Source organism: Rhynchophorus ferrugineus, unplaced genomic scaffold (assembly GCF_030347505.1).
Source record: "Rhynchophorus ferrugineus isolate W39M unplaced genomic scaffold, kcgeb_rfMv2 rfM9, whole genome shotgun sequence".
Lineage (NCBI taxonomy): Eukaryota > Metazoa > Arthropoda > Insecta > Coleoptera > Curculionidae > Rhynchophorus > Rhynchophorus ferrugineus.
Genome location: NW_027472588.1, coordinates 35762386 through 35789224, shown reverse-complemented (window position 1 = coordinate 35789224; position 26839 = coordinate 35762386). Strand labels below are relative to the sequence as shown.

At 30.7% G+C, this 26839-nt stretch overlaps 1 protein-coding gene and 2 non-coding genes across 4 annotated transcripts in view; all 3 read right to left on the bottom strand.

Annotated features, from left to right (window-relative positions):
* Pdfr (Pigment-dispersing factor receptor) overlaps nt 1–26839 on the bottom strand; it is a 73464-nt gene that overhangs the window by 38407 nt on the left and 8218 nt on the right. The window lies entirely within an intron of this gene.
* Nucleotides 6972–7044, bottom strand: TRNAR-CCU (transfer RNA arginine (anticodon CCU)). Its single transcript has one exon. It is a non-coding gene; the product is annotated as a tRNA-Arg (tRNA).
* On the bottom strand, nt 7252–7324 carry TRNAR-CCU (transfer RNA arginine (anticodon CCU)). Its single transcript has one exon. It is a non-coding gene; the product is annotated as a tRNA-Arg (tRNA).

Genomic DNA, 26839 nt, shown 5'->3' with positions numbered 1-26839 from the left:
CGTTCTTAATTGTATTTTTAAGTCCTTCGATAATATATGTATTAGATGTACTAAAATGTTAAAACAAATTATATTTAATAAGCTTTTTGTTGAGTTATTCTTTTAGATTAAAATTTTCTTGTATGACGAAACCAAACTGAACTAAAACTCAGAGTTGATGCGGCAACATTACAATGTTTCGACGTTACAAATATCCATGACGTATTAATAAAAAAAAACTTTGCAACAAACACTATTCAATGATATATATTTTCTGATAAAACCATCACTGTAGATTTTATGAATTTCACAATAATTTTTTAAAGTCAGCTGTATACCACTAAAGAATTCTTTCAAGAACTGAAACAAATAGCAATCGAGCGAAACGTTTGCGATGAAAAACATTCCTGACATTCCTTCTTTCCAATTAATCAATTCTCGTCGATATTTTAAGCTCAATGGTTTAATTTAAGGGGCTCTAAGAGCTCATGATGACAGCAGCTTTTTTGGCGTCAATGTAGCTCAATGTGAATCAAGAGAGCCTAACACTATCTCACAAGAAAACATTTTTAACCCTTGCTACTGCTAAAGCTATTGCAACCAAATATTCATAATCAACAAACAATCTTCCTTAACTGTAGTTGCATAATGCAGCAGGAACGTATTTCAGCTATTGTATTCTGCCTAATGTAAATATGATGCCATTACAACGTCAAAAGTGAAAAACTAAAACGCAATTCTTTATAAAAATGTTATGTGATGTGTGTATGCCTATCAACCTAACAAACTAAACTAAACAATCATCAAATGTAATAACAAGATTTGTTAGAAATATATTTTTATTTGAAATGTTTTTGTGCCTAGAAATTCATATAAATATACCATAAAATTCCAATAAACGGCAACTAACTAATTGTATAATAATTGTTTTTCTAATAGGAACTCGATAATAATATTGTTCCATGTCTGTTTTTGCTTTTCATTGATGCACATGAATTTATTTTATTGGCATTCATATAAAAATAGAAGATGTATTTAATTATTTTTCAAAGGAAATTAAATCCTTTCACCATAACATATTGTCAGTTTTAATTAAAATGTGAGTCCGTTGTAACTTGAATATTCAAATTAAATAACTGGTTCATTCTTTCGACTCTGGTGAGGGTAAGTAAAATAATCCTTTTTATAATTTGATTTTTCTCTTTTTTTGAATTCACCGAAGAAAAACCGTCCTCATAACAAGTGGGTGACAGGTCAAGATCAGCTTGATTTTAGTTAGTTCTATCAGAGATTAAATATATTAAATGTATAAAAACAGTGAGTAGTTCTTCGATACAAGCATAATTTACAATTATTTCAAAGGAGATTGTTAGTCTGAAAAGAATCGAAGAGGTCAAATGGGGCTTCTCGATATTGCATTTAAAGGAATACAATTTTTAAAAGCCTATAATGATATGAAGGAAGACTTTATTATTTTTGTTTCATACTCGGTCACTCATAGCAAGATGATAATAAATGTGTGTTATGACAACAAAAGTTGTTGGAAAAGATAATTATTGGAATAACAAATGATTAGGTTTTATTAGTCACAACATTTATTAATAATGCATTGCAGATATATTGTATTTTATGCTGGAAACAGGAATGGTTAATAAAACCTTCGGGTTGGATCAACCCGATCTGACACATTGAAGAAGAAATTGATTGATTGAGTTTCTTTCAGAGAGCATTTGGTTAAAATTTGTCAGGAGAGAAAGAATAGTAACTGTTTTTCAGAACAGGTATTAACAGAACAAAACGAATGAGAAATACAGTGATATCAAAATGTCTTCACAAGGAAACACTGTACCGAAGGACACAAGAACTAAACGTAAAACGTAAATATGCTCTTTAATGAAAATAAAATATATTACTTGGATATACAATGGGTAATTAGGTGGATTAAGGCTCCAGGGGAAACAACTAAAACACACCTAGAACTCTAACTGATAGGTGGTATAGAAAAGAGTTCAACGTAAATAAAATCAAACACAACCATAACCTACAAACTATTATAACTGTGTACCTAATTGCAGTTTCAAGTCCTTTGATAATATGTACGTTAGATTTACTACAATGTAAAAATAAATTATATTCGATAACAGAATTTTTGTTTAATTATTTTGTTTAGATTAGAATGTTGTTGTATGTAAAATCCAAACAGAACTTAAACTCAGAGTTGATACGGCAATGTTGCGATGAAATTTAGATTGATAAACTATATATCTACTGTTGTTCTGTATATGAATAATTGTTCAATGCCGCATAACATGAAGCTTTATAAAATAATCATTCCAATTCATTTTGTTCGAAACTTTTCCTTAATAATTGTATAAATGAAGCGTCAAAGCCTATCTGCGCGTATATTCACACGGTTATTATAATATATAAAACGAAACGAAAGCGGGAAATACTAACTCACCTTTACCAATCAGTCGAGTACAAAAAGAAAATATACAATATTCCGTAAATTAATTAATATAAATTATGAGTATTGCTGCAAGTAAATTTTCAACACCTCACGCCTTACGACCGACACACTTTAAGACCAAATCGAAAATTATTACATAAACATATTAATATTTCGATGGCAAGCCAGATATAAAACGCAATATTTTTTACCGCATTCACCGATCGTAAACATAAAAAGATTAACTTGCCAGATCTAGAGAAAAAATTGACTCTAAATTTTGCTTTATTTCCATTTTAGATGGCAGATCGAGGAGTTAATAAGAACTGTCAAATAATATTTAAACATTATTTTTAGAAACTGGTTGTTTGTATGATACTAAATTGTAAACGAGTGAGATATAGTGAGTGGATAACACGTCAATTGAAAAGTCCTCGGCCTGACACATAGATGGAGCTACTAGAAATCCATATGTTTTTTAGTTAGCCCTAACTCTCAAAAGAGGCGTGTATAAAATTGACAGCTGTTGAATCATGAGTTTGTGAATTACAGCATTCTGAGTGGAACAACTTTTGTTATTGTGAAAAAACTGGATAAAGAAGAATTTCGCGCGTTGATAAAATATTGCTTTTTGAAGGGAAAAAATACAGTTTCAGCAAAAATTTGGCTTGATGCCGAATTTCCAGACACTGCCTCAGGAAAATCAATCATCAGGGATCGGTATGCAAGTTTAGACCTGGTGAAATGACCACCGAAGATGGTGAATGCAGTGGACGCCAAAAAGAAGTCGTTACAGATGACATCAAAAAAGATTAAAACAAATCCACAAAATGATTTTGAATGACCATAAATTGAAATTGAATTAAATAGCAGACACCCTAAAGCTTTCAACTAAACGTGTACATCATATCATTCACGAATATTTGGGTATTTGAAAGCTCTGTGCAAAATGGGTGCCGCGCGAGCTCACTTTTGACCAAAAACAACGACGAGTTGATGATTCGGAGCAGTGTTTGAAGATGATCAAGCGTAATAAACCCGAGTTTTTAAAGTTGAAATGTCACAAAAAGTAGATTGAAGATACTTAACGACCCCTAACCATAAACTATTCCAAGTAATAATCATTCAATCTTTGAAAAACATCCATAGTCCGTGGATTTTCGGTACATGCATCACAGTTCAAGGTGTAAGGCCACCCAAAGGAATCACTAAAATTTGTAAAACCATTCTGTAAAAGGGTACCATGGAAATTTGAGTAGAAATAGTGCCATTTCAAAGATCTTCAAAGGTCAACAGGCAAATGAAGGCACAATCGATAGTCAAACACAATTTTTCTAACAACTATATACCCCTGTGGCCGTTTCTTTAGGAGGAAAGTATTATGTAATAAGGTATTGACTATCCAACCATCTATGTTTAAAACAGCTTGATTGGTAAACGAATTTGGTTGTTTTTCCTTTCAGTGTCACATTTTATCGCCATATAACAGATTGCATCTTCTTTCCATTAAATACAATAATTTTTAATCATCATTTTTTGTCATCATCATCATTTTTCATACCGAGTGATGAGTAATCAAATTTACTAACGTATCTGGTCAACCATGCACGCATGACATATACACCGCGTATGTCACGGTGTCGACCTCAGTTGTTCCATCTATGTTACTGATGATAGCATCTGGCCTGTTACTGATGATAGCATATAATCCGCGGAGGGAAGTTTTGCTTAATTAAGCTTAATGTATCATAATAACGGATTGTAGCGATTTTGAGGCATGTCGAATTTTACATCATGGAATAACGGTCTACGAAATACTCAGAAATATAATCCCAGATGTTGAACACAGGCGGGGTGCCGACTAATACACGATTACGAATATCTGGTAACCACGAGACATTTTTCTGGAAGATTATTGAAGGATACTTTCATTCGTTCAGTCACTGACCATCGTTCAGTTTAGACCTGCCACCATGAACTGTCAAAGTCTCGTATACAGGCAAATTCAGCGCCGCTTCCTTTCATTTATTTGTGTTTTTTATATTTTTATAACTTTAATAAAATAACGGTCACACCATGTAAACAACTACTGTTTAATTTCGCCTTACCTCCATTCACCGAACCATATAATTTACCCTAAAACACTATAGATTTTCGCACACATAGCAACATACATCATGAAATAGCTGGCGGTTCGGAAAATTCGGCGGTTATTATCTTGATTGGCACGAATCATCAATCGGTGTGTAAAAACGCTTAAGTCGCTAACTTTCTTGTTACTTTCTGCGACTGAACAATAAGAAGATAAACAAGATACAAAGTATGTATTTGTACAAAAAAAAAATTGGAACAGAACTAATTAATTTCAATACACAATAATCATCTCTACTGTATTCAATTATCATTCAATTTCAGTCATTATATCTTAATAATATGCATAGTCTTTTGTATCACCTTCGTAATTCAACGAAGCCATACTATAGTGCGTTTTAAATATAATAATGCATGGAATACTCTGGGTATAATGTTGGGACCAATGAATCTGTCAGTCAGACTATAACTTAGCCCTTGAAAATAGAGAGTTCAGGTTATTTTCGTCATATCTTGCTTTGCATTTATGTGTAATGAGTGCTTAATTGAACATTAGTATTAAAATTGGTTTGCTCGCATTCGTTCTAAAAATTTCGATGTTAAAGTTGAATATCGGTCTGGTCAGCCAATAGTTTAAAAAAATCAGGAAATTCTTAAACATATTTCATCTCAAGATATTGCTATGGAATCAAACGTCGACCACAAAGCCTTCGAAAGGCAGGATTAAAAAAAATAAATCATGACCAACCTCAATGATTGACACAAAGAAGGATCCGAAAAACCACATTTGTTTGGTGGTATTGTAGAATAATTGTGCACTAAAAGCTGGTCAAAATTAGCCAAAACATTTTTTTCAACTCTCTACTGTCTAATTGCCATTGCCACTGCCATTGACAGACGATCAAAATATCAAGGATTTTTGCTCGAAAAAATGGGAAATTATAATAGTTAGCCATGTACAATATATGTAATAATATATTCCTTGAAACTTATTTTTAATAACCGTTTTTATTCAAAAAAAAACTACAACAAACTAACTTCAATACTCAATATTTGTTTAACATGTATTTGCATCTAAAAGTTTTAATGCCTTAAAATCCAGAGTCTATGCTTTTTGAAAATACTTCGATAGTGTCAAATCTGTTAAAAATTAAAGAATTTACGTGATACTAACGTTAATAACATTAACTCTGATTTAAGTATTTGTGTTGGTATACCACTAACTCTACTATATTCTTCAGTTATATGTAAAACTCTGATTCTATTTTAATTAGTTTCACACTTTCACCGTACATAAGAATTAGTCTAATATGCCTCCTGTACATGCAGATATATTTTATTTAGCGACAGATAACACAAGATGTCCCAAAATGTCCGTTGGCAACAGGTTGTTGGCGGTTGCTACATAATACAAATCAAATGGCACTAAATCTCATTATCTAAGGAACCTTGTCTTCACCGAAACATACGACACCATTAGATAATATTGTATATATGTTAGTCAATTGTTTCACGGACTATATGGCATTTGGTATGTCTTCTAAAACAATATGTCATTCAAATAAATGAAATCACATTTAACGAGTAACAGTTATTAAACATTATTGAACAAATAGCTAATGATACCTCCAGCTCAAAGGTAGTTTCTTCTGTGATTATTTAAACCTTGTCGTATACACACCAGTAATATATGATCTAGCAGTGTTGTAATTAAACACAATTTAAAACCATAATTAGTCGACAATAATACTAAAAATATAAAAAAATATATTATATATAAATAATTCAAATAACAATATTGTATTTATGCTGTCTTGGTTGGCGCAGTGGTAAAGGCGATAGGACGGTCCACCTAATGTTGCGATAGTCGCAGGTTCGAATTCTGCTGGGTCGTAAATTTATGTTCGTGATTGTTTTTGGCAAGAGTGGGAAATCCGACGATGCCGAGGACCGTAGTTCAGCGTCCACGTTAAACAGTAAGCCCAGTCCAGATAAAACCTCGGTGGCAAAACGAGGCTTTAAAATATATTTAAAAACAATTGTATTTATATTCATTCATCAAAACTTTTCAGTAAATTAGTAAAATTAAAAACGTTGAAAAATACTTTGGCCAAAAACGTTCTTTATTATTATTATAAGAGCTAAGACTTTTACATTATTTCTTTTATACATTAGGAATAAAAGAAATAAATCTAATTGGCATTCCTTAACTGGCTAATGTCTGCAACGCCAACTTTGCAAGAAGCAACAATGTCCGACTTGTTCTAATTCATTTAACGTTATTGGATTAAGCCACCATCAGAGATTGTTTTATAATTAACTTTAAGTAGTAGTTTACTAAAATTTTATGTATTTGAAAAACTAATACAGAAATTTATAGTTTAATTCACTATAGTTTTTAAATACAACATAATACTTATTAAATAATCTAAAAAAATTTAAAAAAGTTGACTACCCCTGGTGGGACTCGAACCCACAATCCCCTGCTTAGGAGGCAGATGCCTTATCCATTAGGCCACAGGGGCTTGCACCATACAAGTAAATCATCGCTTATAACCTGATCGTTAATATTTTTCATTTATATTTTAATAACTTACTATACATATAATTAACTATAAAATAACTAATAGGTTTTAATAACTTTGTTTATTAATAATCATCAATCGCAGATTTTAATGAAAATTATTTAAACAAAAATTGTCGATAAAAAAGCAACTCTTACTAGGCGCCACTACCCCTGGTGGGACTCGAACCCACAATCCCCTGCTTAGGAGGCAGATGCCTTATCCATTAGGCCACAGGGGCTTGCTTAGTCTGTAAAAATAAACTGTTCAAGAAAAGTAATAGATATACGCTATTCATAAAATATTCCCTCGTTTCCGATCCTTACTATCGCGTATCATCGTTTCGAAACAGTTACTCCTCAAGTGCAAAGCTTTCTGAAAGTTTAAGCAGTGTTTTCGTCTAATAATAAATCTTGCAATTCTATTTCAAAATACTTCTTCAACAAAATAACTACTTTCAAATCATTGAAATCTAACTATTGGGATATGATGGAGCAGCGTCACTATATGTTTTTAACAGTGCCTGATTGGCTTCACCAGCATATTTCTTCAGATAAAACAATAAAATTAATGAATGTCGAGGTATGCAATTTTGAACGTCAAATGATTAGTATTTATAAATGGAACACTATTTAATATATAGTATCATATGGAGAATTAACTTGAATAGACGAAACCGAGAAAATGTTTTGGGTGGTCCCACGAATACAGGTACTGAAACCACTTTCTTCATTGGTTCGTTTGAATAGCGTTACAAAGACAATTTATTGGCTCATTTCTGTAACGCGATTGTTTGTTTCTATGGTTTGTTTGAGTTTGTTTATGACGCCATTTTTGTGTGTCTTCAGCATTTTTGTTACTTAATTATAATCATAGAGAAATAGAGATTTAACTTCATAGGAAATTTTGGCAATGTTTCGCGACATCCAACATGTAGATGTGGCTACCTTTAACACATTACTTGTTTTATTCGCTATGCTAATAGCCGCGACGGAATCTGATTGGTTCATTTAGTTCTATGATTTGTTTATTTTGCACGCCATTTTCAATTTGCCCCATATAGATAACTGTGTGGTTAGCTTTTTATAACGTTTATACATTAAATTATTATTTTATTTTATTACTATATACGAGTCGGTAGTTGAAATGCGTTCCCGTTCTAGGAAGTGTTGTATGCACGGATGCACAGATAGTGAGTAGAAAAATCTTTAAGAATCTTTAAGAAATGAGTAGAAAACATTAAAAATCCTAAACTGGTTTGATTAAACATGAAACAGATTTATTATCGTTACCATGTGAGACATTTTTGTTACACATTTAAACTTTCCTTTAAGTACTAATGAACAATTTAGTGATGGTGAAAATAATACCACGAGCCCAGAATATGCACAAATGGAAGTGGATCAAAATCAAAATTATATAGAATGTAAATTGAAGAAGTCAGTCACATTTCTGTTCATAATTGTTACCATTTATTTATAAACTGTCTTACTACATTTGTAGTACCTATTTCCATCGTTCCAGGCCCACGACCAGGATGTTCGAAGCAAGTATCATCGACATTTCAACAAACTCCAGAAGGTAATGGTAAAGTTTGTATTCATTCAGTCAGTATCCACCTTTCTGCTCATTCTTACTGTTAATTACTTGACTCTATAACTTCAGTCCAGATGTTCCTATAAGAGCAAACAAAGTTTTACGTTGTACCGTAGTGTACATCTGAGGTTATTTAGTATAACTTTTAAAAAAAGAAATTGAGTGTGATTTTTGTTTACATACAATTATGAATAAATCAGTAGACTCACAAATTGAGACTGATTTTATAGAGGCAAGATAAAATCTCGTGCCCCAGGCTCTAATAAAATTCTTTTATTATACTGTCAGTAGGTCTTTGAGCTATGTCTTATTTTATTCAAAATATTCAAAAAAGTAAATTTAAAACCCTTCAATTGTACATTGCATAATGATCTTTCGGATAAAATATTAAAAGTACTGACGGATAGATGGAAGAGATAATTTTGATTCGCAATGCACCAAAGTGTTTTACTTATGGTTCTATATATCTATATAATATTTATATTTTATAGATATATTTATTTTTATATTATATTTATGTTTTGTAGATAAGTTAACGGTATAAATTTATATTTGTTGTTATAGATTATATTCATATTTATTTATTTTTGAATATTATATTTATATGTATATTTAATTGAATTTAATTAAATAAATTTATTTCAAAATAAAAATTGTTTTTATTTAAATTTCATTGGTTAATTCAACATGACGTCAAGGCTGTCACGTGCCAAACATTACTAATGAGCCAATCAAATATTCTCACAGTAAAATATTTTTTAACAGGTGCCTATAATGGAGATTTAAATTGACCACTCAAATTACTTGAATGGCCCATTATGGCTCCCTCTGGATGTTGGGCAAAGCAAAGCTTTGCGCCAGAGCCCCTATTGAGTTGCATCTCTATTACTCTGTGGTCATAATCACTATTATATTTTAGGTGTTTATGAAGTGTCATCAATTAAAAACTGAATTATTTTGAAGGGATTCATTTACTTGAACGAATGTGTATTGGTTAAAATACTAATAATATTTAAGTCTTAAGACACCTTAACCAATATGGATGGGATTTTTTTGGGTTTACGCATTGAAAAATTAATTCTTCAACAATTATGTTTAAAAAACTACATTAATACAGATTAAAATAATATAATTCGTAGACCAACAAGACAGTATCTCATGATGACATCTTTAAGCTGTCCGTGTAACTCCTCCCTTTTACCATAATAAGAGCACAGTAATAATTTTGATATCTGTCATATATTTTAATATATTGTTACTACTCTTTAAAGTCTTACGTTTTGGTATGTTTCCTCCATTCTGACGATGGAATTTAACCGTTTTAATTTTCCGTTCCGCAATTTTCAAAATAACGTAAAAATAATTATAACTTGCCGCAATACATTTTTGTGTTGAACAAGTAAATAAAATATTAACAGACACAGACTTAGTCTGCTTTCACTGGCACTGGAAATATGTATGGAAAAGGGAAAAGGCGCTATAGACAATTTTGAATATATTTGCCAATATTTGACAGGAGATACTGCGTTTTCGATTAGGTTGCAGCTTTTATTATATTCACATTTATATATAATTAATATTATAGCATTTTAATGTTATATATTTGTATTTATGTAGAATTTTATTTTAATATTTTTTTTAAGAAATTATATTTGGGTTATATTTCAAATTTAGTCAGCAGAACATGTCCTCATGGGTTAGTCACGTGATGCACCCGAACTCCTCAAGCAATGAAATGTCTTCCTAATAAAATATTTTCTTTACAGTTGTCTGTAATGGTAATTTAAATTATGCGATGAGATGCAGCGAAATGGGGTTCTTAGCGCATCCCTGCCCAGACCACGCCAAACAATTCTGAAGTTATATGTATTAAGTTAACCCTCTATATATTACTCTATGCTATTTAACATCGAGTATAATAGTGAGGTTAGGTTGTTTGACGGTTGATTACATTCTCAACACTAGATATCGCTAATATGCATACTTTCATATGCGTATACTTTCTACAATCAGAATTAATAACACAGCCACAGCGCAAACACGTTCTTGATTTATTAATTTCAGCTATTAAATGCGGAACGTCACCGGGACCTCGGTTAGGACCGAAACAAAACGACCAATCTGAGTTAATCCGGGAAATATTTGCAGACAAATCCAAACGTAAACACGAGCGAGTGAAATTCGTATTATTAGTTACGGATGCAAATATTAACCCGAATCAAAACAGTCATCAATATTCGCGCAAAAATTGACACCTAATGAAAATATTACTCGGTTATCGGATGAGATTCCCCATTTAATTATCTCACAGTTTCATTTAGACGAGAAAAAAACAAATTAGACCCGATCACAAGCCCCAACAATGAAACATATATGAATATAGATTGGTTAATCGATATCAGTTTTGCGGGACTCTACGGACGCTAGACCTGCATATTTGATTATTTGCTGTGAAAATTAATCATAAACACTTTATTAAGTCCCGTTAATTGTTTAACAATCGACTGCTGAAATCGACTATCGACTGTTTAGTAATTGACTATTTTTTACTATCGACTATTTCAGTCGCTATTTTTGGTTCGACTGATTTTATTACTATTTATTATCGACTGTTTCAGTAATTTACTTTTAGTTACTATTTTCGGTTCTACTAATTCATTCGACTGATTTTTAACAATGTGGCTTTGCCGTCCTAACTATAATATTGAACATTATGTGCTGAATATGTGCTTATACAGATTTATATGTAATATATGAGGTTTTACTTTTTTTGTAGTTTGCTTGTGAATAACTATATATTGTAAATTAATATGGCAGCATTTTGGAACGCTAGTTTTCGAAGGCAAAAAAATAAAATTGTAAATGATAAATTGCAAGATACTTTTGACTGGTAGAATAGGTAATACTTTGGGCTGGTATAATATGTTATACTTTCTTGATAAACTTTCACGATTTTTGTCCAAGCCTTTTGTTTGTCAAAACTTTTTTCGTAAAATCTTGAAAACTAAAATTAGGTTCCAAAGGTTTCACAAATTGCATGGATTCCAAAAGATTTGAAGAATTTTTTGCAGTAGTAGTTGTTAAATTTCTTTTAAAAATATTAACGGTAAAGGTGTGAATAACGTATATTAAATATTTGTAATAAATAAATTTTCTGATAGGAAATCTTTACTATTCAATAATTTATTTTGATGGCTATTAAGAAGAGCACCACAGTTTGTATTTGTTGACGAATGGACTGTCTTAACAGAATGTGTTCAACTTTTAAAGCCCATTAAAATAATGACCACCGAGTTATCTGGTGAAAGATATCCCGCGATGTCTTTAATTATACCGTGAATAACAGGACTGAAACATTCCATCTAATCCAGGATTTTAACAAGTGAATGGGGAAAAAATTGCAAAATCGTCTATTAGATGTCATCAATGAACACGACATGCGGGAAATTTTTTTAGATTTTTAGATCCTAGATTTAAAATAGCAGCATTTGGTATTGCAAATAATGCTGAGGCAATACAAAAAGTTATCACAAAAGAGGTATCTTCCATTCTCACTTCAAAAAATACAAATATAGTTCCACAACTCGAAGTTCGAGACACAACTACTGATCAAGAATATATTAACATTTGGAGATATTTTGATAAAAAAAATGGCTAGAATGCAAGGAGTAATTACTCCAAATACTGCAGCAACTTTACAAATTAGGCAATATTTGGAAATGCCATTTATTGGGCATTTAGAAAACCCATTGGCTTTTTGACAAGCCCATAAAATGACACTGCCTGAATTATATCAGTTACACATAATATAGTCCTCAATACCCGCAACATAATTCCTCTCAGAAAGAGTTTTTTCAAAATCTGGGCAAATAATTAACGAACGAAGAAATCGCCTCACAGGAGAAAAGTTAAACATGGTACTTTCCTGAGCAGTAATTTAAAAATATTTCCGTTCAAGAATAAATAAAACTTTTATTTAAAAAGGCTCTGGTAGTTATTGTACGATCATTGTTAGATTCGTCATGGATTAGATTTTTCAATAATTAGGTATACATTTACATTTATATATAGATATATAGTACTCGATATTTTTAAAAAATATCGATATATCGATATATAGGAGAAAAAAATATCGATATAACGATATATCGATATTTTTCGGCATTCCTGCGCTGTATATACCTTTATGGCATTAAATTTGGACCTAATATATGAGTTATCATGAGTTTGTACAGCACGCCGTCGAAAAACTATACCATCCCACAGCAACATAACTTTTCGATGACTTATAAATATAAACTTTTGGTTCCCCAAGAAAAATATCTCTGCTAGATCTATAACCTCAAACAGAGATTAGTTTCAATACTTCAAAACTTTTGCGTCAAACGCGGACTACAGCGCGCATACTACATAATAAAATAAATAGCATTCCAATTTAGTTTAGTTAGGTATGTCATTTCTATTCTTTATAGGAAAAAAATTCAACAGAATGGAATTAAAATCAATATTTACGACAATTGAATATTGAAAAACTTATGACGAAATAAAAATTGACATGTTCAATAATGCACAGTCACTAATTGTTAGTACATTTCCTTTGCATTTGTCTTTTCCATACCATTTAGGGGCTCTAAATGTACGTCATAGTCTGGGTTATTCCCTCTAATTTTGTATTTATTCACCAAGTAACCTCTCACTGGTTTACATAATCCTTACATGTACAATGTTGTCTGTAACAGTGGCAGTACCAATTCCTGTACATAGTTACATGTCATGTTCCTTATGTTACATTTTATATTATCTACCAGTACTATGAACTCTGAAAATTACCCTATCCTGTTAACTTTGTTGTTATCACATCTATAATATATCATAATTATTCTTCATACTTTAACTTTAGTTACATGTTCTAATTAATTTCGTATAGTGCTATATAGTAAACTAATAGATGTTGCTATATATATATATATATTTGTCAAAATCAATTCTATGTAAGTTAATTCTAAGATAGTTAATGATGCAAGAGACGATATTTTTTCGTATTTATTGACAAATTCCCCGGGTTTAGTCCTCTTTAGTATGCGAACAGATTTTTCTAAATTTCACTACATTTTTCCAATCAAATATAACAAACTAACAAGTAAGTAAAAACATAAACATAGAACAAATAATTAACCTAACTATATCTTGACAAGGAAACACAGCAACTAAGTTATGAAGAACAAAAAGTAAAAAAGATAACGCATTACTTACATATGCTACTACATATTATTTAATTTTTGATTAGGCGTCTAGGGGGTGGTATACATGAAAACAAGCTTAGAATTCTACCTCATAGGTGGTGTAGAAAAGAGTTCATTTTAATTTAATAAAACCACTTTAACCTACTCTACCGAGCGATCGCTACCTAACTGTTCTGGCTATATAATTAACTGTAATTTAAGTTCTTTAATAATATATGCATTAGACATATAAGCCTGAAGGACAAAAAACATATCAGAAACATATGAAGATCGAGAATTAGAGGCGCGTTAGCGTATGAAGAAACATTCTAAAGTAAATATTAACAAACTAAGCAAATTAATATGTAGTTAAACCGAGATTTGTTAATAAACGACAAAACACTCACATACACTTGTATAAGTTCCTGTATAAATCGTATAATCTTTTGATTTTTAAAAATATATTCATGCCAACATAATCCAATATCTCTTATCATATAAATTTAGACGTTTACCATTGCTTTTATCGCATCGATCCGTTCTATAATGACGATTTAAATTTACACCTCATCAATTTTTAGACGATAAAGACATGAACTGGTTCGATATTTACGAAATCAAATAAAATGTATTATTTATAATTCAATTAAGGTAGTTCAAAGGATGTTTTTTAGGAAAGCAGCGTTCGCGCGGTATATCACTTGTCGAAAAAATGTATAGATGGTTTATTAAAAATATTTTCGAATAACTAAAATATTGTTTATATATATATAGTTTTAGCTAGTTTGATTTTAAAGTAGAAGTGTGCAAAACAATTTACAGACTAACCCTAACATTCCGTTGCGAGCCTTGAATATTGTCAATACGTATCAAGTCGTCCGGTAAAAGTTAGAACAGCAATAGATATTATATACCTCAGAAGAGATGGACAGGATGAAAAGAAAAAAGATAAAAAACCACTCAATATTGGTTGATAGAAAGGAGACAAGGGCATGTGGAGAAATCCTACAACAACTGCCCAGAAAGACCATAGTAAAGCTTACTAATATTTCTAACGCAGCTTTTAGACTGAAAGATGTGCCTGTATATTGAAAGGTGTCGGCAATAAGTATGACATCAAAGCCTGGTAAACTACCTAATGATGTCAAATCGTATAGACCTATTTTTCTACTAACAGTTGTGTCAAAACTCTTCAAGAATATATTACTCAAGAGAATAGCTCCAATAATAAAACAAATAAACGTAATTCCGGACTATCAGTTTGGATTCCGACAAAAAAATTCAACAATCGATTTTGTCCATAGAATAACGTATATCATTGAGCGTTCTTTGGAAGAAACACAAAAATGGTTTGCAGTTTTCCTAAACGTGTCACAAGCCTTCGATAAAGTTTGGCAACAGGGCTTGATATATAAATAAAACACAATGCTGCCAAATCAATATGTAGATATATTAAGATAATACATTTCTAACAGACTCGTCAGAAATAAACACCAAGAAGAATATTCTTAAACCAACAAAAATACAAGCAGAAGTGATTCAAGGCAGGGCCCTAAGACCTGTCTTCTATCTGCTTTATACTAGTCATACCAAAACTAGACGGAATTAAATAGCTACATTTGTGGGTGATAGTAGGCAAAAACGCAGAAAAAAGAAGCATCCATAAATAAACTACAGGCAAGTAGAGTACAACCATAATGTATGGAAAAGACCGTGACGGGACCTCGAAAAAGCTTCACAAACGATTGCAAAATCCGTATTAAAGCCGAGGAATCCAAAACCACGTAGTTGGTGGAACCACCATATATCTCAAACCTTGCCCCGCCTGACTATCATTTGTTCCAATCTTTGTAAACTGGTTTTAAAAGTAGTTTCTGAAAATCATTTGTTTCTTTTTTTCACCTATAAATCTCCACAGTTATCAGAAATCAATAAATTGTTTCTAAATAATCCTACAGAATGAAAAGACATATTGACCCAGAAAACCAGCAAGAAAAAATGAAGAAAGAGTATATTATTTCAAAGTGGTTTCTGAAAAACAGAAATCAGAAACGAATTTCCTTCTTGTAGTATACATAAACATCATTTTATTCGTGTAAACTGCGTTGTATAAATATTGTCTTTCTTGCTACTATCTTTTTAGTAGCAGTTTTCTTTTTATGAATTGTTCATATTGTTTAAAATCAGAATATAAAGTATTAATAAATTAAGAAGCTTTCTATGTACATTGAAGCAAAATGACCCATTGTTCAGTTTTATATTTATAAGTAAGCCAAATGTCGGTATAAAATACAACTGCGAATACATCAATAACATCAATCAGTACTATTTTATGGGAGAACTACTTTTCGCGTAAAAGTCCATCTTTCCTTATTCTAAGAAATACATTCAAATTTTAAATATAAACCTGAAAAGAAACAAAATGAATACCTGAAAAACAATCATTTTTATAACTGAAAAGCAGTTTTTTAATATTCGTTCTGAAAATGTATCGAATATGTTAATATCAGACTAATTTCCTTGTATGAACGATATGTTTCTCATTAAAATATACCGAAACATAAATACATATAAATAAATATATACGAAATAAATTATAAATACGTTTCAAAATGAATTAATCTGATTAATACGAAACACCTTTCGTTTAAATCAACATCGGTCGACTGCTTGTCTGCTATATTTTCCAAAAGATTCAGCTGGATATCATTTATACATTTATTTTTCTGTTGACTGCGATCCAAATTTACGACTGAATGATTTATCGCTCGGCCATCAATTGGTGGCCACAATAAATCGAAATGGGGTACCGTTATTTTCCATCGGACTGATACCTATGAAAATGGCATGCGTTTCCTTATCAAATGATTTATTTTTCATTATTGTCCGTGCATAGAATGTATAAATAAAGGTTTAATTGAAATTTTAAAGAGCAGTAAAGGTCATTTAATATATGTATAGCCTTATATTTTAAATGGTTTATTTAATTATTAATTAATTGAGGGCTTGTTTATGGTTATTCTCCACATAATGTTCACTAATCAATATATTGTACTATTATTGAAATCATGTTGAGAATATATTGCAAATAAATAATATAAATATTCTTTGTAGGGTATTTGGTCAGCTTAGTTAACACATATCAATACACTAATAAAACCAAAACAATAAAACAAGAGTGTCACCTCTATTTTTTTGATCACTTATAGAATGATAGTCAAAATACATTTCTTCTTCTTCTTCTAATTCTTCTTTTTGAGCAGACCTTTTTTTCTAAAGTATTCTTTTAAGATTTTTAAACAAACATCACTAGTAATCAAAAAAGTAACAAAAAAATGTGAATTTGAAGCGCAATTCATTAAATTTTACTGCCGAGTCAGTTTCACTGTCATTTACGTCTGTGCTCTAACATTTATAGTCAGTATATCGCATCCTAACCGTTGTTTTTGATACTTTGAGTAAGTAATTGAGTTTAGTAATTTTTCTATTATACTTTTAAAAATAGCAAAAGTTTTTCACTAAAATCACTATAACCTTTAAAATAAACGTTACAAGTCTCAAGTCATTTTTAGATATTTCGTTATATCTCAGAACTGCCAAGTTAGGTTAGATTCATATAATAGTGGATTTTGAAGGTATTTATATCTTGTATAAATTTCATCAAACTTGAAGACGACAACCGTTTGGTCATTATTATAGTAAATACGTTTTAAAACATGGTATACAACATAACTTTTTTTTTTCGCTGTAGTTTCTCAGATAAAATATCTGTGAAATTAATTAGACTTTTTAATATTGATAAATCATTACAGGCACAAAAAAAACATTAAAGTACAACCTGTTGTAAATTACAGTAAAAAATTACAAAATATGCAAATCCTTTCAATTTATGAATTTTCAAGATAATCTAAAATGCTAGGTAATTCCATAGAAAAGGATTTTTCTCCAGATGGTATATATATTTCGTTATAAAGTATGCCAATTTTTTGTTAAAATAAATATATATTCCAACTCTTTATATTTAAATTTAACAAATCTCCATTTCATAAACCTTTTGGCTATAAAAGGTTTAATTACTTGTTCTTTTTCGTGTCATGTCTACAATGCTTATATAAGTTTTATTTAAAATCTTCGGTAGCGGGCTGAGCAACAGACTGTGTAGGTTGGAGCCTAGGCAGGCAAATTAGGCCCTAAAATATTTTTTGTTTTACAGATACACAAGAAAAGCGTTACAATATACATAGAGAAAATGAGTGTCGAAAGTTTAATAAAATTATAATATTTTAATACTGTATGTAAAAAAAGTTTATTTTTTAATACTAATAATATAACAGGTCAATTGAAAAGTCCCCGGCCTGATACATAGATGGCGCTACTAGAATTAAATCCATATCTTTCATCATCATCCTTCACCCTCGAAAGAGGCGTGTATAAATTTGACGGCTGTCGGATCATTAGTTTGTGAATTATGCAGTGGACGCCCCATTAGGTCCCCAAATTCAACAGAATCTGTGCGGCAGGTTCATTAAAAGTTGAATCATCAGTATTGCAATATACATAAACATTTCAACATCGACCCACCACATTTTTTTGGATATAAATATAAGATAAACTCGTAAACTTTTTTAATACACTTTCTGATCGAACATCTGTTTATACGATCGATAAAAATGTTTCCTATAACAACAATTTGAAACAATAAGTTATCAAAAAAATTGTTATTCTCGATTTTGTTAATGTTTTAGATGTTTCTTTATCGCACTACCAATTGTAAACATATGTAGTACTATAAACAATGTTAAATATCGATAAGTTATCAGTTAAGGTATTAAAGGAATTAAAATATTTCATATAAGCAACAGCAGCAAGTGTATTTTTACACCAAAATAGCTCATTAATTTGATCAATGCCAACGTGTTCTATGATTAATTAATAATTTCTAAAATAATGAATGTAAATATATAAGATTAAAATAATAATTAAATGACAAGTTAGGTCTAATACCTAATCATTTAATTGTCTTGACGAAAATCTAAAGAATCGATAGATATTCGATGGCACAAGCTTAACGATTTTTACAACTTCTTAATTCTTTACTAATCAATTGAAATACTTAAATTGAAACCGACATAAATATTCTTAAATTTATTTTATAATAGAGGGATATCACATTACGAAAGTAAGTCCAACTTTTATCAAGCTACTGTTTTAATTGCACGGTATTTCTCCACATCAAATGCCAAGTTTTAATCAACAACATTTTTTGTATCTATTGATTCAAAATTTCAGACGAAGCGGTAGTTTTAACATCACACTAAGGTCCAAAAACAGCATCAAATAATCTCGATCTATACACAGACAACTATATTAATGCAAGCTAATTTTGGATAAGAAGATATTGCTAGCAGGTATAATTTTGTCATCATACAACAGCTCCAAATCTAAATCTTGTGTGCTATTGTCGATGCAACGTAACATACAATGTCTAATCAAGTGATACAGCGCGATATACCTTTGACGCTTATGAGGGGTGTAATTCAAAATTTTTGTATTAAGTGTTTCGAAAGAGTGTGTGTGTATTAGTGCAATTCAATGTACGAAATGATGAGACATGATTAATAGATATATATAGATTCAGAAAACGATTTTTAAACATGAAATTACACGAAGTGATTTTCTATTAATCCCGTATAGAATAATAATTTTAATAAATACCTATTGCTCACTAGGCAGTAGTTGAAACACAAGGATATTAATTAAAAAATATTTCAAAATAACAAAAACAAACAGTAACAAAAATATACTAAAGTAACTAAATTTTAAACTAATAGATAAAATAACATGACATTTTCATAGGTATCACTTGAAGATACAACAAAAAAATACAATAAAGTATATAGAAATTTAACTTTAATTGTACCATGGAAAATTGTTCCTCAGTGTTAAATAACTAGTTTTTCTATGTTTTTGTACCTAAACTATAATCAATTTTAGTTGATGAACTGATAAAAAAATTCAGGGAAACAACCTACTTATGAAAAAAAAAAGAAGACAGATTCCGTGATAAGATCATCAAAGGAAAGCTAGCGGACGAAGGTACAGGCGACTCTCACAAATCATTTTACAACAATTGACTAATTATATTAACGGTTTCATTAGCAGTGATATGATTAATTAGGTGTCTAGACATAACACATAACACATACGTCCAAATGAGGTGGCAACATTAGAAGGCATCAAAAAAATCCACAAAATCGTTCTGAATGATCGAAAAGTGAAGTGTGTGAGTTAGCTAACATCTTAAAAATACCAAAAGAACGTGTTGCTTTTATATTGCATAGTGCAACTGTAAGAAAGTTCTGTTCAAAGTAGGAGCCACGTTTGCTCGCTGTTGGCCATAAAAAAGAACGTGTTGATTATTCTCAGCAGTGTTTGACCATATTTAAACGTAATAAACCAGATTTTTTGCATCGATATGTGACAATGAATGAAACATAGATACATCACTTGACTCCGGAATCAAAATACTGGTGGATAGCAACTGGTGTAATCGTTAGATAAATCGTTCTGCAAAAGTGGTATTGAAATGTTAGAGCAGCACTGCAGAGATTGTGTGACTCTTGATGGAGGCCACGTTGATGAATAAAGCCAATTTTGAACAAAAAGAAACGCGTTTTCTTTGTTACGTCCGGGATTTTTGAGCCCATATGTTAAAGATTTCTGGTACATTAGAATATGATTGAGTCGGCAATATCGCTTGTAATGTCGGCACAATAAGTCAATTACGTGATAATGTTTTCAAATATGGCAAATATTGTATGAAAATATCCAATTAATTTATATTATTTTGGAAAGAATTTAATTGCGTTTTCTTGATAAATCTAGATGCACCAAAATAACTTTATTCAGAGTCACAGCGAGTAATGGTTAGTAATCATCATGTCAAGAAATACGATTCTTAACTTACAATATTATGAAGTGAATTTTACAATCGTTGGTTCCATAAGCATATTTTCTGTGATAGATTTGCACTCAACACTATCAACCGACATACCAAATGAGTTCTAATTCACGACTGTTCCGATATTGCTACACAGACTGGGAATTAAACAAAAAAAGTTGGCCGGTTTATATAATCAGGTTCTTTTATTTCCAATACGATACATAATTTATGGGTAAGTTTTACGTCTAAAGACGACAATAAAATTATTTTAAGAGTCACACCAACGATAATAAATACAGGACCGTGCCGGTGTTCGATCTGATTGGAAAACAATCGGAAAGTATACGAATAACGAATCGATCCGCGGGATTTTTTATTCGCACTAAAACAAATAGACAAAGAGGCAGTTATTAAATCAATAACGGTATAGACACGAAAGAGATAAACTGTTTATATCAAGAATAAAGGCTGAGGTTAAGATTGGAAAACAGTGGGCAGCTTGTAGATCTCTAATATTTCGCTTTTTGATTAATTCTATCCTAACATGTTTATTTTGAAATTCATATTTTATTCCCAAGCATTTTCCTGTCATTTCACACTTTAACACGCCGGCTTAAAGCTTCCTGGTTTAGCCATTTTTATTCAAAATTAAAAAAAGATATAGTCAGTGTTGCAACGCAAATTTATTATTAATGGTTGGGACATCCCTGTAAAATGTAAGTTACCCTAATTGTAGAATTCTTTTAGAGAGAATTTAATTCATATCTTGAGTTTTTAAGGCCCTATTTTGCAACTAAGTTTTGAAATATATTCCAAGAGTTGATTCTTAATATATTATTCAAAGTAAAATCGCAGGAAATATGTCTTATACTAATTATTAAAAATAGGTATTATATATTTATATAAAATTGATTTTCCCGTAGTGATTTTCCTTTCCACGCTGAAAGCACCTTCAGCATTAATTGTATTTTAGCATTTCCACACTTATAAGATAATTTAAAAAGCATAATCGCCGTACTTTTATCTCATTGTGGTAGAATTTTAATTTAGTTCTTAAAATATGTTTCAGAAACGAATAAGTAGGTGTACCCTAAAGTGTCAAAATTATAATTAAATGAAATCAAAAAAAAACTAGTTAAACTCAATTTATTTTATGTTTACATTAACAGCATTATTAATACAAATATATAGTATATTTATATAAAATATTCATTCATATAAAATATGTATATATTTCCAGATATTTTTTCTTTAACTAAAAATTATTTTGTAACAAAAATAATTATAACCCCTTGTATTATAATTATAACATTGCTTCTTAAGCTTTATAAAATTTTAAGCTATTAAACTTCATTTATTTTATAGTATGCAAAATAGAATATGATGGGCACGAGGAAACGTATTTAACATTACATTTAATCATTATAAACAGATTACACTAGATGTATCCAAACAGCTAGTAACATGTATGAATAAACGATAAATAATTATACTGCCTAATTAATATTGCATATATTATCACTACTAGGCATACGAGAAACAAACTAAAACTAACATTATTATAACAAAATTCAAATTTACATAATATAAACTAAACATAATTTAATGATTTTACGCCATAGCTGCTTATATTATTCCAAGCTCATTTAAATATATTACGAAACCCCTTACAAAGATTAACATATAAATCTGTAACACAATTTATAAGAATTTTTATTTAATTGCATTTATAATATACAAACTACTACTTAAACTCAAGAATAGCAACGTACATGTTATATTAAAATCATTAAAATATCCACAATAAACTGAGTTAAAACTGAATATTAAGACGTATTTATAAAACAATTGGGCGTTGTGTATGTTCTTTAAATAATCCTAAATTAATTACAACAATACCTGTATAGTTGAACTCGTTATTTCACTAATAAAGCAAATTTATATTTTGTTCTAGAAGCTTATTTATACATTTTAATAAATCCATCCATCAAAATGATCTAAATATTCTGCAAAGCTACATTTTAATTAATTTAATGTAAAATGAGTACAATGTAATTCTCTTAATTAAACGAACTCTTAATTGAAAGAACTTCGCTTCTAACCATCATTTAGTAACGTTTTTTCTTCTTCGATAACTCAATCTCCATCAAGGATTTCTGTAGAAATCAATATGTTTTTTCTTTCATGCATTAGCTGCTATCCAAATAATTATTATTGCATGGTTGGCACAATACTAAAGGCGACAAGACGGTCCACCTACTGTTATGATAGGCGCGGGTTCGAATCCTGCTGGGGCATGGTCGTAAATTTATGTTTGTGATTGTTTAATGTGTGTGATTGTCTTAGACAAGAGTGTAAAATCCAACAAGGAAAATGATCCCAGTCACGCCACTATCCAGGCTGGGTAAGACTGGATGTCTTCTGGGATAATTTCTAAGTTGGTCACTCGCCAGTCGGTAGGCTTAATGTCGAGGACCGTGGTTCGGAGCCCAAGTTAAAACAGTAGGTCCCGTTCAGATAAACCCTCGTTGGTAAAAACCAAATTTTAAAATATAAATAAAAAATAATAATCAGTATTCTCTGTTATAACTTATTTTACAAAAATGTCAACACGAGATATGAGAACTATTTTAGCTGCTCATATTATAATTTTTTTTTCGAGGAGGGCTATCCAGATCGACACCGAAGCAGAGTATTTATTCTCATAAGGTCTTACTGCATATGATGAGATGCCCAAGGTGTCTAATGTATTGTGAGCTGCTATAACCGAATGAACCAAATATCTACGAACATCAGGAGGACCAAGTGAATTACGTATTGTTGCAGAAAAAACCAGCAATAGCGAGTAACAGAAGCAAAGTCATCCTTCTGCATGACAACGCTCAGCCACATGTAACAAGAGTTATGTATCCTTAACACTGTTGGGAGCTCGAAAATCAAGTTAAGGTTGTAATTAATATATATTGCATAATTTAATTGGCTTAAATGTCAGCTATTTGAATTTTTACATGATTTGAAAAGAGACAGTCATTTCTTGGTTGTAAAAATTTAACGTAGGTAATCGTTACAGAACTAACACTTCAGTGACACCTCAATAAATGCCTTAAAAGCGTATAAATGTTGTTTATCTCAACAATAAACTATTTTATAACAACTAAACTACTACTTGTTATATTTAAATATAATGAGATAAAAATAATCGTTCACATGTGTAATAATAATTATGTATTTACTGTAATTAATGATTCTATACAAATTACATTTCACTCAATTTGTTAATAATAACATTTCAAATGAAACGATAATCCATCCAAGTGCAAATTAATTTGTGATTATTTGTAAACTATTGACATTTTAATACCACGTCTGCAAATATACAAATATATTTTATTCCTCATCCCATAGTTTGGGAAATACATACTGATGCATTAATCTCGTATTCGCCTTGTTAGTCTATTAACGCAAGTACAAGAGAATAATAGTCATAATATAATGTATAAATTCAGGTTGTACTAAGCATACCTAATGTAAGATGTAATTAACAAAAAGATCCCATAGTACAGAAATGTAAATTGATAATATTTACCAATTAGTATTCTCTTTACAGTAAATTGCAATCGTAAACAGTGTAATCAATAATTCTACTCTAGTTTGAAGATGAAAATGTTCTTTGTTTGCATTTTCGTAATTTAATTGTCAAATTATAATTTTTCCAGAACACCAATTTGCGTTTCGCAATAAGCATGAGACAGTGAAAAAGTGCATAGACTTGTTAAACGCTAAACGATCGTCATTTTCAGTAAAACAAGGCAATGAACACAAGGCAAATTACAATACAATATATTCAGGAGTTCCGCAAGGTAGTGTACTGGGTCCAGTACTATATCTTCTGTACACAGCTGATCTACCTACAGCAAAATTAACCACTGTGGCAACATATGCAGGTAACACGCCTCTCTTAGCCTCTCATGAAGATCCATCCATAGCATTAATTAACTTACAAACACACCTAAATCAAATACAAATGTGGATGAAAAGATGGCGTATAAAAGCCAATGAAACAAAATCCAGTCATATAACTTTTACGCTGCATAGAAGAACATGTCTTCCAGTCTATATCAATAATTGTCAACTCTCGCAAGCAGAGGATGCTAAGTATCTTGGTGTGCACCTAGATCGATGCCTAACTTGGGAGACGCACATACACACCAAACGGATACAATTTGTATTTAATGTCTACCAAATATATTGGCTTATTGGGCGCAAATCCAAGTTATCATTAGATAACAAGTTATTATTGTATAAATCTATGCTCAAGCCTATTTCGTCATACGGAATCCAACTATGGGGAACCGCTAGCAAGTCTAATATATCCATCATACAACTGTTCGAAAATAAAGTGTCGATGCTCCATACTATGTTTCAAATGAAGTTATACATCGCTGTATTCATCTAGGACCAATAACTAGTGTAATTCAACTTGTTTGTATGAAGTACCTCAAAAAAATGTCAGTACACCCCAATGTACTCGTTAATCAGCTAAATATGCGAAATAACAATAAAGTGTGTAGGCTAAAACATCTAACACCATCCGATCTGATTATTGGACATATATAGACTTTAGAATAGGCTGTAAAACATGACTAATTAATTAAATTAGATTTTTTACAGGAGATCACTTAATAAAGTGATTTTCTACATGCCATGTATATATAATATAAACATAACAAATACTTAATGCCCTCTGAGCAGATTGTAGAACTACTAAGAGTAATAAAAAATTCATAATTTGACGGGTTTTAGGAAGGATGTTATTTCTCGATATTATAATGTTATATAAATTAATTAAATGTTTTCTTAGCCTTTATAATAATAGTTATTATTATACTGACAAAAACGCTATGAATTAATTACAAGTCCCATTTACCGAACGACAATAGTTAATATGCTGTCAAAACAAGATTCTTCGATTGATTACAAAGGTTGGCAACGCTGGTGGATTGGTACCATGCGGTTGCCGGCTAAAAAAGATCGCCACGACGACGTCTCGCTCTCTTTTCTTTTGTCTACCCCCTTGAAACAGTACCACTTCCACAGCGCTACCGTACTTCCTTTACTTAACCTGAAATCCTGTCCATTATCCTGTCAACCACATGTATCAGTTAATATCGCAATAAGGCTATTTAATTTCTGTTGCTTGTATCTTAATTTTATCTCCCTCTGACAATACTCATGTTTCGCAACCGAAAAAGTGGTTTGGTTTGTAAATTGCTTTGTACAAATTCACGCTTTTCTAATACTTTCAATCATGTCCATTTCCTGGCTTCCCCTACTAGTTTACAACCTTTTAAAGTTTACACCCAAATACTTAAATGTATTTTCTTATTCTATTTTTTCACCATCAATAGGAATATATATTACTTCTGACTCTCCCATCACCATAACTTTAGGTTTGTTTTTCATTATCATCCCATATTATCTCAGTATCATATTCAATCTGTTTAAGATTATGTCTAGGTCTTCTGACCTGTTAATGGTTATTACCAGATCATCTGCAAAAACTCCTACCGACATTTCTAGTTTTTCCGTATTTTTTACACTATATGTATTTTTGTCAATTTTACATTTATTTATTATTTCATCCGATAATATTATAAACATGGTTGAGGTAAGAATGAGGGTGAGAACTTCCACCTTGTCATAAAATTATCGTATTCTTGAGGAATATTCAAGTGAATTTTGGTGAACAAGACCATTAAAATACTAGAAATTCTTTTAAATCGCTTTTTACATATTCTGAACCCTATTTAAAACTATATTATATAATTTTCAAGTGTATTCTTCTGGTTTAATAAATGTATATGCAACATTTACTCCCTGAGGTAACTATCTTCCTGAAACCGCACTAATATGTAATTATTAGCCAAGCATTTGAAATATTTTGCTTTCAGAAATATTTAATTTTACCTTTTCTACAGCATTTTTAAATTTCTCG